The sequence below is a fragment of the Taudactylus pleione genome, unplaced genomic scaffold, assembly GCF_031769625.1.
Source record: "Taudactylus pleione unplaced genomic scaffold, aTauple2 ptg001270l, whole genome shotgun sequence".
In the NCBI taxonomy this organism is placed as follows: Eukaryota; Metazoa; Chordata; class Amphibia; order Anura; family Myobatrachidae; genus Taudactylus; species Taudactylus pleione.
Window position 1 is genome coordinate 105,001 of NW_028285670.1, and position 12,500 is coordinate 117,500.

The window sequence follows — 12,500 nt, forward strand, 5'->3', positions numbered from 1 at the left end:
AACTTTAGACCTCTTTTACTTCTTAACTCAAGTAAATTCAATGATAAGTTGAAAAAATTAAATGTAAAATGTAATAGAAAAGAATGTTATGGCTGTATAAAATTACCTACAGCACCTGGTATTCCCAGGTGGTCTCCCATCCAAGTACTAACCAGTACCAACACTGCATAGCTTCCAAGATCAGACGAGATTGGGCATGTCCAGTGTGGTTTGGCTGTAGGTGCTCAAAAGCATTAAATTTACACCTCTATTACTTCTTAACTCAAGCAAATTCATTGATAAGTTGAAAAAATTAAATGTAAAATGTAATAGAAAAGAATGTTATGGCAGTATAAAATTACCTACAGCATCTGGTATTCCCAGGGGGTCTCCCATCCATGTACTAACCAGGACCAACACTGCATAGTTTCCAAGATCAGACGAGATTGGGCATGTCCAGTGTGGTTTGACAGTAAGTGCTCAAAAACATTAACTTTAGATCTCTTTTACTTCTTAACTCAAGTAAATTCAATGATAAGTTGAAAAAATTAAATGTAAAATGTAATAGAAAAGAATGTTTTGGCTGTATAAAATTTCCTACAGCAACTGGTATTCCCAGGTGGTCTCCCATCCAAGTACAAACCAGGCCCAACACAGCAAGGCTTACAAGATCAGACGAGATTGGGCATGTCCAGTGTGATTTGGCTGTAGGTGCTCAAAAGCATTAAATTTACACCTCTATTACTTCTTAACTCAAGTAAATTCATTGATAAGTTGAAAAAATTAAATGTAAAATGTAATAGAAAAGAATGTTATGGCAGTATAAAATTACCTACAGCACCTGGTATTCCCAGGGGGTCTCCCATCCATGTACTAACCAGGCCCAACACTGCATAGCTTCCAAGATCAGACGAGATTGGGCATGTCCAGTGTGGTTTGGCTGTAGGTGCTCAAAAACATTAACTTTAGACCTCTATTACTTCTTAACTCAAGTAAATTCATTGATAAGTTGAAAAAATTAAATGTAAAATGTAATAGAAAAGAATGTTATAGCTGTATAAAATTACCTACAGCACCTGGTATTCCCAGGTGGTCTCCCATCCAAGTACTAACCAGGCCCAACACTGCATAGCTTCCAAGATCAGACGAGATTGGGCATGTCCAGTGTGGTTTGGCTGTAGGTGCTCAAAAACATTAACTTTAGACCTCTTTTACTTCTTAAATCAAGTAAATTCATTGATAAGTTGAAAAAATTAAATGGAAATATAATAGAAAATAATGTTTTGGCTGTCTAAAATTACATACAGCACCTGGTATTCCCAGGTGGTCTCCCATCCAAGTACTAAGCAGGCCCAACACTACATAGCTTCCAAGATCAGACGAGATTGGGCACGTCCAGTGTGGTTTGGCTGTAGGTGCCCAAAACCATTAACTTTAGACCTCTATTACTTCTTAACTCAAGTAAATTCATTGATAAGTTGAAAAAATTAAATGTAAAATGTAATAGAAAAGAATGTTATGGCAGTATAAAATTACCTACAGCACCTGGTATTCCCAGGTGGTCTTCCATCAAAGTACTAACCAGGCTCAACACTGCATAGCTTCCGAGATCAGACAAGATTGGGCATGTCCAGTGTGGTTTGGCTTTAGGTGCTCAAAAACCTTAACTTTAGACCTCTTTTACTTCTTAACTCAAGTAAATTCAATGATAAGTTGAAAAATGAAATGTAAAATGTAATAGAAAAGAATGTTATGGCAGTATAAAGTTACCTACAGCTCCTGGTATTCCCAGGTGGTCTCCCACCCAAGTACTAACCAGGCCCAACACTACATAGCTTCCAAGATCAGACGAGATTGGGCATGTCCAGTGTGGGTTGGCTGTAGGTGCTCAAAAACATTAACTTTAGACCTCTATTACTTCTTAACTCAAGTAAATTCATTGATAAGTTGAAAAAATTAAATGTAAAATGTAATAGAAAAGAATGTTATGGCTGTATAAAATTACCTACAGCACCTGGTATTCCCAGGTGGTCTCCCATCCAAGTACTAACCAGTACCAACACTGCATAGCTTCCAAGATCAGACGAGATTGGGCATGTCCAGTGTGGTTTGGCTGTAGGTGCTCAAAAGCATTAAATTTACACCTCTATTACTTCTTAACTCAAGCAAATTCATTGATAAGTTGAAAAAATTAAATGTAAAATGTAATAGAAAAGAATGTTATGGCAGTATAAAATTACCTACAGCATCTGGTATTCCCAGGGGGTCTCCCATCCATGTACTAACCAGGACCAACACTGCATAGTTTCCAAGATCAGACGAGATTGGGCATGTCCAGTGTGGTTTGACAGTAAGTGCTCAAAAACATTAACTTTAGATCTCTTTTACTTCTTAACTCAAGTAAATTCAATGATAAGTTGAAAAAATTAAATGTAAAATGTAATAGAAAAGAATGTTTTGGCTGTATAAAATTTCCTACAGCAACTGGTATTCCCAGGTGGTCTCCCATCCAAGTACAAACCAGGCCCAACACAGCAAGGCTTACAAGATCAGACGAGATTGGGCATGTCCAGTGTGATTTGGCTGTAGGTGCTCAAAAGCATTAAATTTACACCTCTATTACTTCTTAACTCAAGTAAATTCATTGATAAGTTGAAAAAATTAAATGTAAAATGTAATAGAAAAGAATGTTATGGCAGTATAAAATTACCTACAGCACCTGGTATTCCCAGGGGGTCTCCCATCCATGTACTAACCAGGCCCAACACTGCATAGCTTCCAAGATCAGACGAGATTGGGCATGTCCAGTGTGGTTTGGCTGTAGGTGCTCAAAAACATTAACTTTAGACCTCTATTACTTCTTAACTCAAGTAAATTCATTGATAAGTTGAAAAAATTAAATGTAAAATGTAATAGAAAAGAATGTTATAGCTGTATAAAATTACCTACAGCACCTGGTATTCCCAGGTGGTCTCCCATCCAAGTACTAACCAGGCCCAACACTGCATAGCTTCCAAGATCAGACGAGATTGGGCATGTCCAGTGTGGTTTGGCTGTAGGTGCTCAAAAACATTAACTTTAGACCTCTTTTACTTCTTAAATCAAGTAAATTCATTGATAAGTTGAAAAAATTAAATGGAAATATAATAGAAAATAATGTTTTGGCTGTCTAAAATTACATACAGCACCTGGTATTCCCAGGTGGTCTCCCATCCAAGTACTAAGCAGGCCCAACACTACATAGCTTCCAAGATCAGACGAGATTGGGCACGTCCAGTGTGGTTTGGCTGTAGGTGCCCAAAACCATTAACTTTAGACCTCTATTACTTCTTAACTCAAGTAAATTCATTGATAAGTTGAAAAAATTAAATGTAAAATGTAATAGAAAAGAATGTTATGGCAGTATAAAATTACCTACAGCACCTGGTATTCCCAGGTGGTCTTCCATCAAAGTACTAACCAGGCCCAACACTGCATAGCTTCCAAGATCAAACAAGATTGGGCATGTGCAGTGTGGTTTGGCTGTAGGTGCTCAAAAACATTAACTTTAGATCTCTTTTACTTCTTAACTCAAGTAAATTCAATGATAAGTTGAAAAAATTAAATGTAAAATGAAATAGAAAAGAATGTTTTGGCTGTATAAAATTTCCTACAGCAACTGGTATTCCCAGGTGGTCTCCCATCCAAGTACAAACCAGGCCCAACACAGCAAGGCTTACAAGATCAGACGAGATTGGGCATGTCCAGTGTGGTTTGGCTGTAGGTGCTCAAAAGCATTAAATTTACACCTCTATTACTTCTTAACTCAAGTAAATTCATTGATAAGTTGAAAAAATTAAATGTAAAATGTAATAGAAAAGAATGTTATGGCAGTATAAAATTACCTACAGCACCTGGTATTCCCAGGGGGTCTCCTATTCATGTACTAACCAGGCCCAACACTGCATAGCTTCCAAGATCAGACGAGATTGGGCATGTCCAGTGTGTTTTGACTGTAGGTGCTCAAAAACATTAACTTTAGACCTCTTTTACTTCTTAACTCAAGTAAATTCATTGATAAGATGAAAAAATGTATTGTAAAATGTAATAGAAAAGAATGTTATGGCTATATAAAATTACCTACAGCACCGGGTATTCCCATGGGGTCTCCCATCCAAGTACTAACCAGGCCCAACACTGCATAGCTTCCAAGATCAGACGAGATTGGGCATGTCCAGTGTGGTTTGGCTGTAGGCGCTCAAAAACATTAAATATAGACCTCTTTTACTTCTTAACTCAAGTAAATTTATTGATAAGTTGAAAAAATTAAATGTAAAATGTAATAGAAAAGAATGTTATGGCAGTATAAAATTACCTACAGCATCTGGTATTCCCAGGTGGTCTCCCATCCAAGTACTAACCAGGCCCAACACTGCATAGCTTCCAAGATCAGATGAGATTGTTATTGTCCAATGTGCTTTGGCTGTAGGTGCTCAAAAACATTAACTTTAGACCTCTTTTACTTCTTAACTCAAATAAAATCATTGATAAGTTGAAAAAATAAAATGTAAAATGTAATAGAAAAGAATGTTTTGGCTGTATAAAATTACCTACAGCACCTGGTATTCCCAGGTGGTCTCCCACCCACGTACTAACCAGGCCCAACACTGCATAGCTTCCAAGATCAGAGGAGATTGGTCATGTCCAGTGTGGTTTGGCTGTTGGTGCTCAAAAACATTAACTGTAGACCACTTTTACTTCTTAACTCAAGTAAGTTCATTGATAAGTTGAAAAAATTAAATGTAAAATGAAATAGAAAAGAATGTTATGGCAGTATAAAATTACCTATTGCACCTGGTATTCCCAGGTGGTCTCCCATCCAAGTACTAACCATGCCCAACACTGCATAGCGTCCAAGATCAGACGAGATTGGGCATGTCCAGTGTGGTTTGGCTTTAGGCCCTCAAATAAATTAACTTTAGACCTCTTTTACTTCTTAACTCAAGTAAATTCATTGATAAGTTGAAAAAATTAAATGTAAAATGTAATAGAAAAGAATGTTATGGCAGTATAAAATTACCTACAGCACCTGGTATTCCCAGGTGGTCTCCCATCCAAGTTCTGACCAGGCCCAACACTGCATAGCTTCCAAGATCAGATGAGATTGGGCATGTCCAGTGTGGTTTGGCTGTAAGTTCACAAAAATATTAACTTTAGACCTCTATTACTTCTTAACTCAAGTAAATTCATTGATAAGTTGAAAAAATTAAATGTAAAATGTAATAGAAAAGAATGTTATGGCAGTATAAAATTACCTACTGCACATGGTATTCCCAGGTGGTATCCCATCCAAGTACTTACCAGGCCCAACACTGTATAGCTTCCAAGATCAGACGAGATTGGGCATGTCCAGTGAGGATTGGATGTAGGTGCACAAAAACATTAACTTTAGACCTCTATTACTTTTTAACTCAAGTAAGTTCATTGATAAGTTGAAAAAATTAAATGTAAAATGTAATAGAAAAGAATGTTATGGCTATATAAAATTACCTACAGCACCTGGTATTCCCAGGTGGTCTCCCATCCAAGTACTAACCAGGCCCAACACTGCATAGCTTCCAATATCAGACGAGATTGGGCATGTCCGGTGTGGTTTGGCTGTAGGTGCTCAAAAGCATTAACTTTAGACCTCATTTACTTCTTAACTCAAGTAAATTCATTGATAAGTTGAAAAAATGTAATTTAATATGTAATAGAAAAGAATGTTATGGCTATATAAAATTGCCTACAGCACCTGGTATTCCCAGGTGGTCTCCCATCCAAGAACTAACATTGCCCAACACTGCATAGCTTCCAAGATCAGACGACATTGGCCGTGTCCAGTGTGGTTTGGCTATAGGTGCTGAAAAATATTAACTTTAGACCTCTATTACTTCTTAACTCAAGTAAATTCATTGATAAGTTAAAAAAACTAAATGTAAAATGAAATAGAAAAGAATGTTATGGCAGTATAAAATTACCTACAGCTCCTGGTATTTCCAGGTGGTCTCCCATCCAAGTACTAACCAGGCCCAACACCGCATAGCTTCCAAGATCAGACGAGATAGGGCATGTCCAGGGTGGTTTGGCTGTAGGTGCTCAAAAGCATTAAATTTAGACCGCTATTACTTCTTAACACAAGTAAATTCATTGATAAGTTGAAAAAATTAAATGTAAAATGTAATAGAAAAGAATGTTATGGCTATATAAAATTACCTACAGCACCTGGTATTCCCAGGTGGTCTCCCGTCCAAGTACTAACCAGGCCAGACACTGCATAGTTTCCAAGATCAGACGAGATTGGGCATGTCCAGTGTGGTTTGGCTGTAGGTGCTCAAAAGCATTAACTTTAGACCTCTATTACTTCTTAACTCAAGTAAATTCATTGATAAGTTGAAAAAATTAAATGTAAAATGTAATAGAAAAGACTGTTATGGCAGTCTAAAATTACCTACAGCACCTGGGATTCCTAGGTAGTCTCCCATCCAAGAACTAACCAGTCCCAACACTGCATAGCTTCCAAGATCAGACGAGATTGGGCATGTCCAGTGTGGTTTGGCTGTAGGTGCTCAAAAACATTAACTTTAGACCTCTTTTACTTCTTAACTCAAGTAAATTCATTGATAAGTTGAAAAAATTAAATGTAAAATGTAATAGAAAAGAATGTTATGGCAGTATAAAATTACCTACTGCACCTGGTTTTCCCAGGTGGTCTCCCTTCCAAGTACTGACCAGACCCAACACTGCATAGCTACCAAGATAAGACGAGATTGCGCATGTCCAGTGTGGATTGGCTGTAGGTGCTCAAAAGCATTAACTTTAGACCTCTGTTACTTCTTAACTCAAGGAAATTCATTGATTAGTTGAAAAAATTAAATGTAAAATGTAATAGAAAAGAATGTTATGGCAGTATAAAATTACCTACAGCACCTGGTATTCCCCGGTGGTCTCCCATCCAAGTACTAACCAGGCCCAACACTGCATAGCTTCCAAGATCAGATGAGATTGGGCATGTCCAGTGTGGTTTGGCTGAAAGAGCTCAAAAGCATTAACTTTAGACCTCTTTTACTTCTTTACTCAAGTAAATTCATTGATAATTTGAAAAAATTAAATGTAAAATGTAATAGAAAAGAAAGTTATGGCAGTATAAAATTACCTACAGCACCTGGTATTCCCAGGGGGTCTCCCATCCATGTACTAACCAGGCCCAACACTGCATAGCTTCCAAGATCAGACGAGATTGGGCATGTCCAGTGTGGTTTGGCTGTAGGTGCTCAAAAACATTAACTTTAGACCTCTATTACTTCTTAACTCAAGTAAATTCATTGATAAGTTGAAAAAATTAAATGTAAAATGTAATAGAAAAGAATGTTATAGCTGTATAAAATTACCTACAGCACCTGGTATTCCCAGGTGGTCTCCCATCCAAGTACTAACCAGGCCCAACACTGCATAGCTTCCAAGATCAGACGAGATTGGGCATGTCCAGTGTGGTTTGGCTGTAGGTGCTCAAAAACATTAACTTTAGACCTCTTTTACTTCTTAAATCAAGTAAATTCATTGATAAGTTGAAAAAATTAAATGGAAATATAATAGAAAATAATGTTTTGGCTGTCTAAAATTACATACAGCACCTGGTATTCCCAGGTGGTCTCCCATCCAAGTACTAAGCAGGCCCAACACTACATAGCTTCCAAGATCAGACGAGATTGGGCACGTCCAGTGTGGTTTGGCTGTAGGTGCCCAAAACCATTAACTTTAGACCTCTATTACTTCTTAACTCAAGTAAATTCATTGATAAGTTGAAAAAATTAAATGTAAAATGTAATAGAAAAGAATGTTATGGCAGTATAAAATTACCTACAGCACCTGGTATTCCCAGGTGGTCTTCCATCAAAGTACTAACCAGGCTCAACACTGCATAGCTTCCGAGATCAGACAAGATTGGGCATGTCCAGTGTGGTTTGGCTTTAGGTGCTCAAAAACCTTAACTTTAGACCTCTTTTACTTCTTAACTCAAGTAAATTCAATGATAAGTTGAAAAATGAAATGTAAAATGTAATAGAAAAGAATGTTATGGCAGTATAAAGTTACCTACAGCTCCTGGTATTCCCAGGTGGTCTCCCACCCAAGTACTAACCAGGCCCAACACTACATAGCTTCCAAGATCAGACGAGATTGGGCATGTCCAGTGTGGGTTGGCTGTAGGTGCTCAAAAGCATTAACTTTAGACCTCTATTACTTCTTAACTCAAGTAAATTCATTGATAAGTTGAAAAAATTAAATGTAAAATGTAATAGAAAAGAATGTTATGGCTGTATAAAATTACCTACAGCACCTGGTATTCCCAGGTGGTCTCCCATCCAAGTACTAACCAGTACCAACACTGCATAGCTTCCAAGATCAGACGAGATTGGGCATGTCCAGTGTGGTTTGGCTGTAGGTGCTCAAAAGCATTAAATTTACACCTCTATTACTTCTTAACTCAAGCAAATTCATTGATAAGTTGAAAAAATTAAATGTAAAATGTAATAGAAAAGAATGTTATGGCAGTATAAAATTACCTACAGCATCTGGTATTCCCAGGGGGTCTCCCATCCATGTACTAACCAGGACCAACACTGCATAGTTTCCAAGATCAGACGAGATTGGGCATGTCCAGTGTGGTTTGACAGTAAGTGCTCAAAAACATTAACTTTAGATCTCTTTTACTTCTTAACTCAAGTAAATTCAATGATAAGTTGAAAAAATTAAATGTAAAATGTAATAGAAAAGAATGTTTTGGCTGTATAAAATTTCCTACAGCAACTGGTATTCCCAGGTGGTCTCCCATCCAAGTACAAACCAGGCCCAACACAGCAAGGCTTACAAGATCAGACGAGATTGGGCATGTCCAGTGTGATTTGGCTGTAGGTGCTCAAAAGCATTAAATTTACACCTCTATTACTTCTTAACTCAAGTAAATTCATTGATAAGTTGAAAAAATTAAATGTAAAATGTAATAGAAAAGAATGTTATGGCAGTATAAAATTACCTACAGCACCTGGTATTCCCAGGGGGTCTCCCATCCAAGTACTAACCAGGCCCAACACTGCATAGCTTCCAAGATCAGACGAGATTGGGCATGTCCAGTGTGGTTTGGCTGTAGGTGCTCAAAAACATTAACTTTAGACCTCTATTACTTCTTAACTCAAGTAAATTCATTGATAAGTTGAAAAAATTAAATGTAAAATGTAATAGAAAAGAATGTTATAGCTGTATAAAATTACCTACAGCACCTGGTATTCCCAGGTGGTCTCCCATCCAAGTACTAACCAGACCCAACACTGCATAGCTTCCAAGATCAGACGAGATTGGGCATGTCCAGTGTGGTTTGGCTGTAGGTGCTCAAAAACATTAACTTTAGACCTCTTTTACTTCTTAAATCAAGTAAATTCATTGATAAGTTGAAAAAATTAAATGGAAATATAATAGAAAATAATGTTTTGGCTGTCTAAAATTACATACAGCACCTGGTATTCCCAGGTGGTCTCCCATCCAAGTACTAAGCAGGCCCAACACTACATAGCTTCCAAGATCAGACGAGATTGGGCACGTCCAGTGTGGTTTGGCTGTAGGTGCCCAAAACCATTAACTTTAGACCTCTATTACTTCTTAACTCAAGTAAATTCATTGATAAGTTGAAAAAATTAAATGTAAAATGTAATAGAAAAGAATGTTATGGCAGTATAAAATTACCTACAGCACCTGGTATTCCCAGGTGGTCTTCCATCAAAGTACTAACCAGGCCCAACACTGCATAGCTTCCAAGATCAAACAAGATTGGGCATGTGCAGTGTGGTTTGGCTGTAGGTGCTCAAAAACATTAACTTTAGATCTCTTTTACTTCTTAACTCAAGTAAATTCAATGATAAGTTGAAAAAATTAAATGTAAAATGAAATAGAAAAGAATGTTTTGGCTGTATAAAATTTCCTACAGCAACTGGTATTCCCAGGTGGTCTCCCATCCAAGTACAAACCAGGCCCAACACAGCAAGGCTTACAAGATCAGACGAGATTGGGCATGTCCAGTGTGGTTTGGCTGTAGGTGCTCAAAAGCATTAAATTTACACCTCTATTACTTCTTAACTCAAGTAAATTCATTGATAAGTTGAAAAAATTAAATGTAAAATGTAATAGAAAAGAATGTTATGGCAGTATAAAATTACCTACAGCACCTGGTATTCCCAGGGGGTCTCCCATTCATGTACTAACCAGGCCCAACACTGCATAGCTTCCAAGATCAGACGAGATTGGGCATGTCCAGTGTGTTTTGACTGTAGGTGCTCAAAAACATTAACTTTAGACCTCTTTTACTTCTTAACTCAAGTAAATTCATTGATAAGATGAAAAAATGTATTGTAAAATGTAATAGAAAAGAATGTTATGGCTATATAAAATTACCTACAGCACCGGGTATTCCCATGGGGTCTCCCATCCAAGTACTAACCAGGCCCAACACTGCATAGCTTCCAAGATCAGACGAGATTGGGCATGTCCAGTGTGGTTTGGCTGTAGGCGCTCAAAAACATTAAATATAGACCTCTTTTACTTCTTAACTCAAGTAAATTTATTGATAAGTTGAAAAAATTAAATGTAAAATGTAATAGAAAAGAATGTTATGGCAGTATAAAATTACCTACAGCATCTGGTATTCCCAGGTGGTCTCCCATCCAAGTACTAACCAGGCCCAACACTGCATAGCTTCCAAGATCAGATGAGATTGTTATTGTCCAATGTGCTTTGGCTGTAGGTGCTCAAAAACATTAACTTTAGACCTCTTTTACTTCTTAACTCAAGTAAATTCATTGATAAGTTGAAAAAATAAAATGTAAAATGTAATAGAAAAGAATGTTTTGGCTGTATAAAATTACCTACAGCACCTGGTATTCCCAGGTGGTCTCCCACCCACGTACTAACCAGGCCCAACACTGCATAGCTTCCAAGATCAGAGGAGATTGGTCATGTCCAGTGTGGTTTGGCTGTTGGTGCTCAAAAACATTAACTGTAGACCACTTTTACTTCTTAACTCAAGTAAGTTCATTGATAAGTTGAAAAAATTAAATGTAAAATGAAATAGAAAAGAATGTTATGGCAGTATAAAATTACCTATTGCACCTGGTATTCCCAGGTGGTCTCCCATCCAAGTACTAACCATGCCCAACACTGCATAGCGTCCAAGATCAGACGAGATTGGGCATGTCCAGTGTGGTTTGGCTTTAGGCCCTCAAATAAATTAACTTTAGACCTCTTTTACTTCTTAACTCAAGTAAATTCATTGATAAGTTGAAAAAATTAAATGTAAAATGTAATAGAAAAGAATGTTATGGCAGTATAAAATTACCTACAGCACCTGGTATTCCCAGGTGGTCTCCCATCCAAGTTCTGACCAGGCCCAACACTGCATAGCTTCCAAGATCAGATGAGATTGGGCATGTCCAGTGTGGTTTGGCTGTAAGTTCACAAAAATATTAACTTTAGACCTCTATTACTTCTTAACTCAAGTAAATTCATTGATAAGTTGAAAAAATTAAATGTAAAATGTAATAGAAAAGAATGTTATGGCAGTATAAAATTACCTACTGCACATGGTATTCCCAGGTGGTATCCCATCCAAGTACTTACCAGGCCCAACACTGTATAGCTTCCAAGATCAGACGAGATTGGGCATGTCCAGTGAGGATTGGATGTAGGTGCACAAAAACATTAACTTTAGACCTCTATTACTTTTTAACTCAAGTAAGTTCATTGATAAGTTGAAAAAATTAAATGTAAAATGTAATAGAAAAGAATGTTATGGCTATATAAAATTACCTACAGCACCTGGTATTCCCAGGTGGTCTCCCATCCAAGTACTAACCAGGCCCAACACTGCATAGCTTCCAATATCAGACGAGATTGGGCATGTCCGGTGTGGTTTGGCTGTAGGTGCTCAAAAGCATTAACTTTAGACCTCATTTACTTCTTAACTCAAGTAAATTCATTGATAAGTTGAAAAAATGTAATTTAATATGTAATAGAAAAGAATGTTATGGCTATATAAAATTGCCTACAGCACCTGGTATTCCCAGGTGGTCTCCCATCCAAGAACTAACATTGCCCAACACTGCATAGCTTCCAAGATCAGACATTGGCCGTGTCCAGTGTGGTTTGGCTATAGGTGCTGAAAAATATTAACTTTAGACCTCTATTACTTCTTAACTCAAGTAAATTCATTGATAAGTTAAAAAAACTAAATGTAAAATGAAATAGAAAAGAATGTTATGGCAGTATAAAATTACCTACAGCTCCTGGTATTTCCAGGTGGTCTCCCATCCAAGTACTAACCAGGCCCAACACCGCATAGCTTCCAAGATCAGACGAGATAGGGCATGTCCAGGGTGGTTTGGCTGTAGGTGCTCAAAAGCATTAAATTTAGACCGCTATTACTTCTTAACACAAGTAAATTCATTGATAAGTTGAAA

At 37.3% G+C, this 12,500-nt stretch overlaps 4 non-coding genes and 41 pseudogenes across 4 annotated transcripts; all 45 read right to left on the reverse strand.

Moving 5' to 3' along the window:
* Positions 1 to 103: 103 nt before the first annotated feature.
* On the reverse strand, positions 104 to 222 carry LOC148443842 (5S ribosomal RNA; annotated as a pseudogene).
* A 116-nt stretch (positions 223 to 338) lies between these two features.
* LOC148443843 (5S ribosomal RNA) lies at positions 339 to 457 on the reverse strand (annotated as a pseudogene).
* Positions 458 to 808: 351 nt separating this feature from the next.
* Positions 809 to 927, reverse strand: LOC148443844 (5S ribosomal RNA; annotated as a pseudogene).
* Positions 928 to 1,043: 116 nt separating this feature from the next.
* Positions 1,044 to 1,162, reverse strand: LOC148443845 (5S ribosomal RNA). The gene has a single exon (XR_015875300.1). It is a non-coding gene; the product is annotated as a 5S ribosomal RNA (ribosomal RNA).
* A 115-nt stretch (positions 1,163 to 1,277) lies between these two features.
* LOC148443846 (5S ribosomal RNA) lies at positions 1,278 to 1,396 on the reverse strand (annotated as a pseudogene).
* A 116-nt stretch (positions 1,397 to 1,512) lies between these two features.
* On the reverse strand, positions 1,513 to 1,631 carry LOC148443847 (5S ribosomal RNA; annotated as a pseudogene).
* Positions 1,632 to 1,746: 115 nt separating this feature from the next.
* LOC148443848 (5S ribosomal RNA) lies at positions 1,747 to 1,865 on the reverse strand (annotated as a pseudogene).
* A 116-nt stretch (positions 1,866 to 1,981) lies between these two features.
* On the reverse strand, positions 1,982 to 2,100 carry LOC148443849 (5S ribosomal RNA; annotated as a pseudogene).
* Positions 2,101 to 2,216: 116 nt separating this feature from the next.
* On the reverse strand, positions 2,217 to 2,335 carry LOC148443850 (5S ribosomal RNA; annotated as a pseudogene).
* Positions 2,336 to 2,686: 351 nt separating this feature from the next.
* LOC148443851 (5S ribosomal RNA) lies at positions 2,687 to 2,805 on the reverse strand (annotated as a pseudogene).
* A 116-nt stretch (positions 2,806 to 2,921) lies between these two features.
* Positions 2,922 to 3,040, reverse strand: LOC148443852 (5S ribosomal RNA). Its single transcript, XR_015875301.1, has one exon. It is a non-coding gene; the product is annotated as a 5S ribosomal RNA (ribosomal RNA).
* Positions 3,041 to 3,155: 115 nt separating this feature from the next.
* Positions 3,156 to 3,274, reverse strand: LOC148443853 (5S ribosomal RNA; annotated as a pseudogene).
* Positions 3,275 to 3,390: 116 nt separating this feature from the next.
* On the reverse strand, positions 3,391 to 3,509 carry LOC148443854 (5S ribosomal RNA; annotated as a pseudogene).
* A 351-nt stretch (positions 3,510 to 3,860) lies between these two features.
* Positions 3,861 to 3,979, reverse strand: LOC148443855 (5S ribosomal RNA; annotated as a pseudogene).
* A 116-nt stretch (positions 3,980 to 4,095) lies between these two features.
* On the reverse strand, positions 4,096 to 4,214 carry LOC148443856 (5S ribosomal RNA; annotated as a pseudogene).
* A 116-nt stretch (positions 4,215 to 4,330) lies between these two features.
* Positions 4,331 to 4,449, reverse strand: LOC148443857 (5S ribosomal RNA; annotated as a pseudogene).
* A 116-nt stretch (positions 4,450 to 4,565) lies between these two features.
* Positions 4,566 to 4,684, reverse strand: LOC148443858 (5S ribosomal RNA; annotated as a pseudogene).
* Positions 4,685 to 4,800: 116 nt separating this feature from the next.
* LOC148443859 (5S ribosomal RNA) lies at positions 4,801 to 4,919 on the reverse strand (annotated as a pseudogene).
* Positions 4,920 to 5,035: 116 nt separating this feature from the next.
* On the reverse strand, positions 5,036 to 5,154 carry LOC148443860 (5S ribosomal RNA; annotated as a pseudogene).
* A 116-nt stretch (positions 5,155 to 5,270) lies between these two features.
* Positions 5,271 to 5,389, reverse strand: LOC148443861 (5S ribosomal RNA; annotated as a pseudogene).
* A 116-nt stretch (positions 5,390 to 5,505) lies between these two features.
* On the reverse strand, positions 5,506 to 5,624 carry LOC148443862 (5S ribosomal RNA; annotated as a pseudogene).
* Positions 5,625 to 5,975: 351 nt separating this feature from the next.
* Positions 5,976 to 6,094, reverse strand: LOC148443863 (5S ribosomal RNA; annotated as a pseudogene).
* A 116-nt stretch (positions 6,095 to 6,210) lies between these two features.
* On the reverse strand, positions 6,211 to 6,329 carry LOC148443864 (5S ribosomal RNA; annotated as a pseudogene).
* A 116-nt stretch (positions 6,330 to 6,445) lies between these two features.
* Positions 6,446 to 6,564, reverse strand: LOC148443865 (5S ribosomal RNA; annotated as a pseudogene).
* A 351-nt stretch (positions 6,565 to 6,915) lies between these two features.
* On the reverse strand, positions 6,916 to 7,034 carry LOC148443866 (5S ribosomal RNA; annotated as a pseudogene).
* Positions 7,035 to 7,150: 116 nt separating this feature from the next.
* On the reverse strand, positions 7,151 to 7,269 carry LOC148443867 (5S ribosomal RNA; annotated as a pseudogene).
* Positions 7,270 to 7,385: 116 nt separating this feature from the next.
* LOC148443868 (5S ribosomal RNA) lies at positions 7,386 to 7,504 on the reverse strand. Its single transcript, XR_015875302.1, has one exon. It is a non-coding gene; the product is annotated as a 5S ribosomal RNA (ribosomal RNA).
* Positions 7,505 to 7,619: 115 nt separating this feature from the next.
* Positions 7,620 to 7,738, reverse strand: LOC148443869 (5S ribosomal RNA; annotated as a pseudogene).
* A 116-nt stretch (positions 7,739 to 7,854) lies between these two features.
* On the reverse strand, positions 7,855 to 7,973 carry LOC148443870 (5S ribosomal RNA; annotated as a pseudogene).
* A 115-nt stretch (positions 7,974 to 8,088) lies between these two features.
* Positions 8,089 to 8,207, reverse strand: LOC148443871 (5S ribosomal RNA; annotated as a pseudogene).
* A 116-nt stretch (positions 8,208 to 8,323) lies between these two features.
* Positions 8,324 to 8,442, reverse strand: LOC148443872 (5S ribosomal RNA; annotated as a pseudogene).
* A 116-nt stretch (positions 8,443 to 8,558) lies between these two features.
* LOC148443873 (5S ribosomal RNA) lies at positions 8,559 to 8,677 on the reverse strand (annotated as a pseudogene).
* Positions 8,678 to 9,028: 351 nt separating this feature from the next.
* On the reverse strand, positions 9,029 to 9,147 carry LOC148443874 (5S ribosomal RNA). The gene has a single exon (XR_015875426.1). It is a non-coding gene; the product is annotated as a 5S ribosomal RNA (ribosomal RNA).
* Positions 9,148 to 9,263: 116 nt separating this feature from the next.
* Positions 9,264 to 9,382, reverse strand: LOC148443875 (5S ribosomal RNA; annotated as a pseudogene).
* A 115-nt stretch (positions 9,383 to 9,497) lies between these two features.
* On the reverse strand, positions 9,498 to 9,616 carry LOC148443876 (5S ribosomal RNA; annotated as a pseudogene).
* A 116-nt stretch (positions 9,617 to 9,732) lies between these two features.
* On the reverse strand, positions 9,733 to 9,851 carry LOC148443877 (5S ribosomal RNA; annotated as a pseudogene).
* Positions 9,852 to 10,202: 351 nt separating this feature from the next.
* On the reverse strand, positions 10,203 to 10,321 carry LOC148443878 (5S ribosomal RNA; annotated as a pseudogene).
* Positions 10,322 to 10,437: 116 nt separating this feature from the next.
* On the reverse strand, positions 10,438 to 10,556 carry LOC148443879 (5S ribosomal RNA; annotated as a pseudogene).
* Positions 10,557 to 10,672: 116 nt separating this feature from the next.
* On the reverse strand, positions 10,673 to 10,791 carry LOC148443880 (5S ribosomal RNA; annotated as a pseudogene).
* Positions 10,792 to 10,907: 116 nt separating this feature from the next.
* Positions 10,908 to 11,026, reverse strand: LOC148443881 (5S ribosomal RNA; annotated as a pseudogene).
* A 116-nt stretch (positions 11,027 to 11,142) lies between these two features.
* Positions 11,143 to 11,261, reverse strand: LOC148443882 (5S ribosomal RNA; annotated as a pseudogene).
* A 116-nt stretch (positions 11,262 to 11,377) lies between these two features.
* On the reverse strand, positions 11,378 to 11,496 carry LOC148443883 (5S ribosomal RNA; annotated as a pseudogene).
* A 116-nt stretch (positions 11,497 to 11,612) lies between these two features.
* LOC148443884 (5S ribosomal RNA) lies at positions 11,613 to 11,731 on the reverse strand (annotated as a pseudogene).
* A 116-nt stretch (positions 11,732 to 11,847) lies between these two features.
* On the reverse strand, positions 11,848 to 11,966 carry LOC148443885 (5S ribosomal RNA; annotated as a pseudogene).
* A 348-nt stretch (positions 11,967 to 12,314) lies between these two features.
* Positions 12,315 to 12,433, reverse strand: LOC148443886 (5S ribosomal RNA; annotated as a pseudogene).
* Between the last annotated feature and the right edge of the window lie 67 nt (positions 12,434 to 12,500).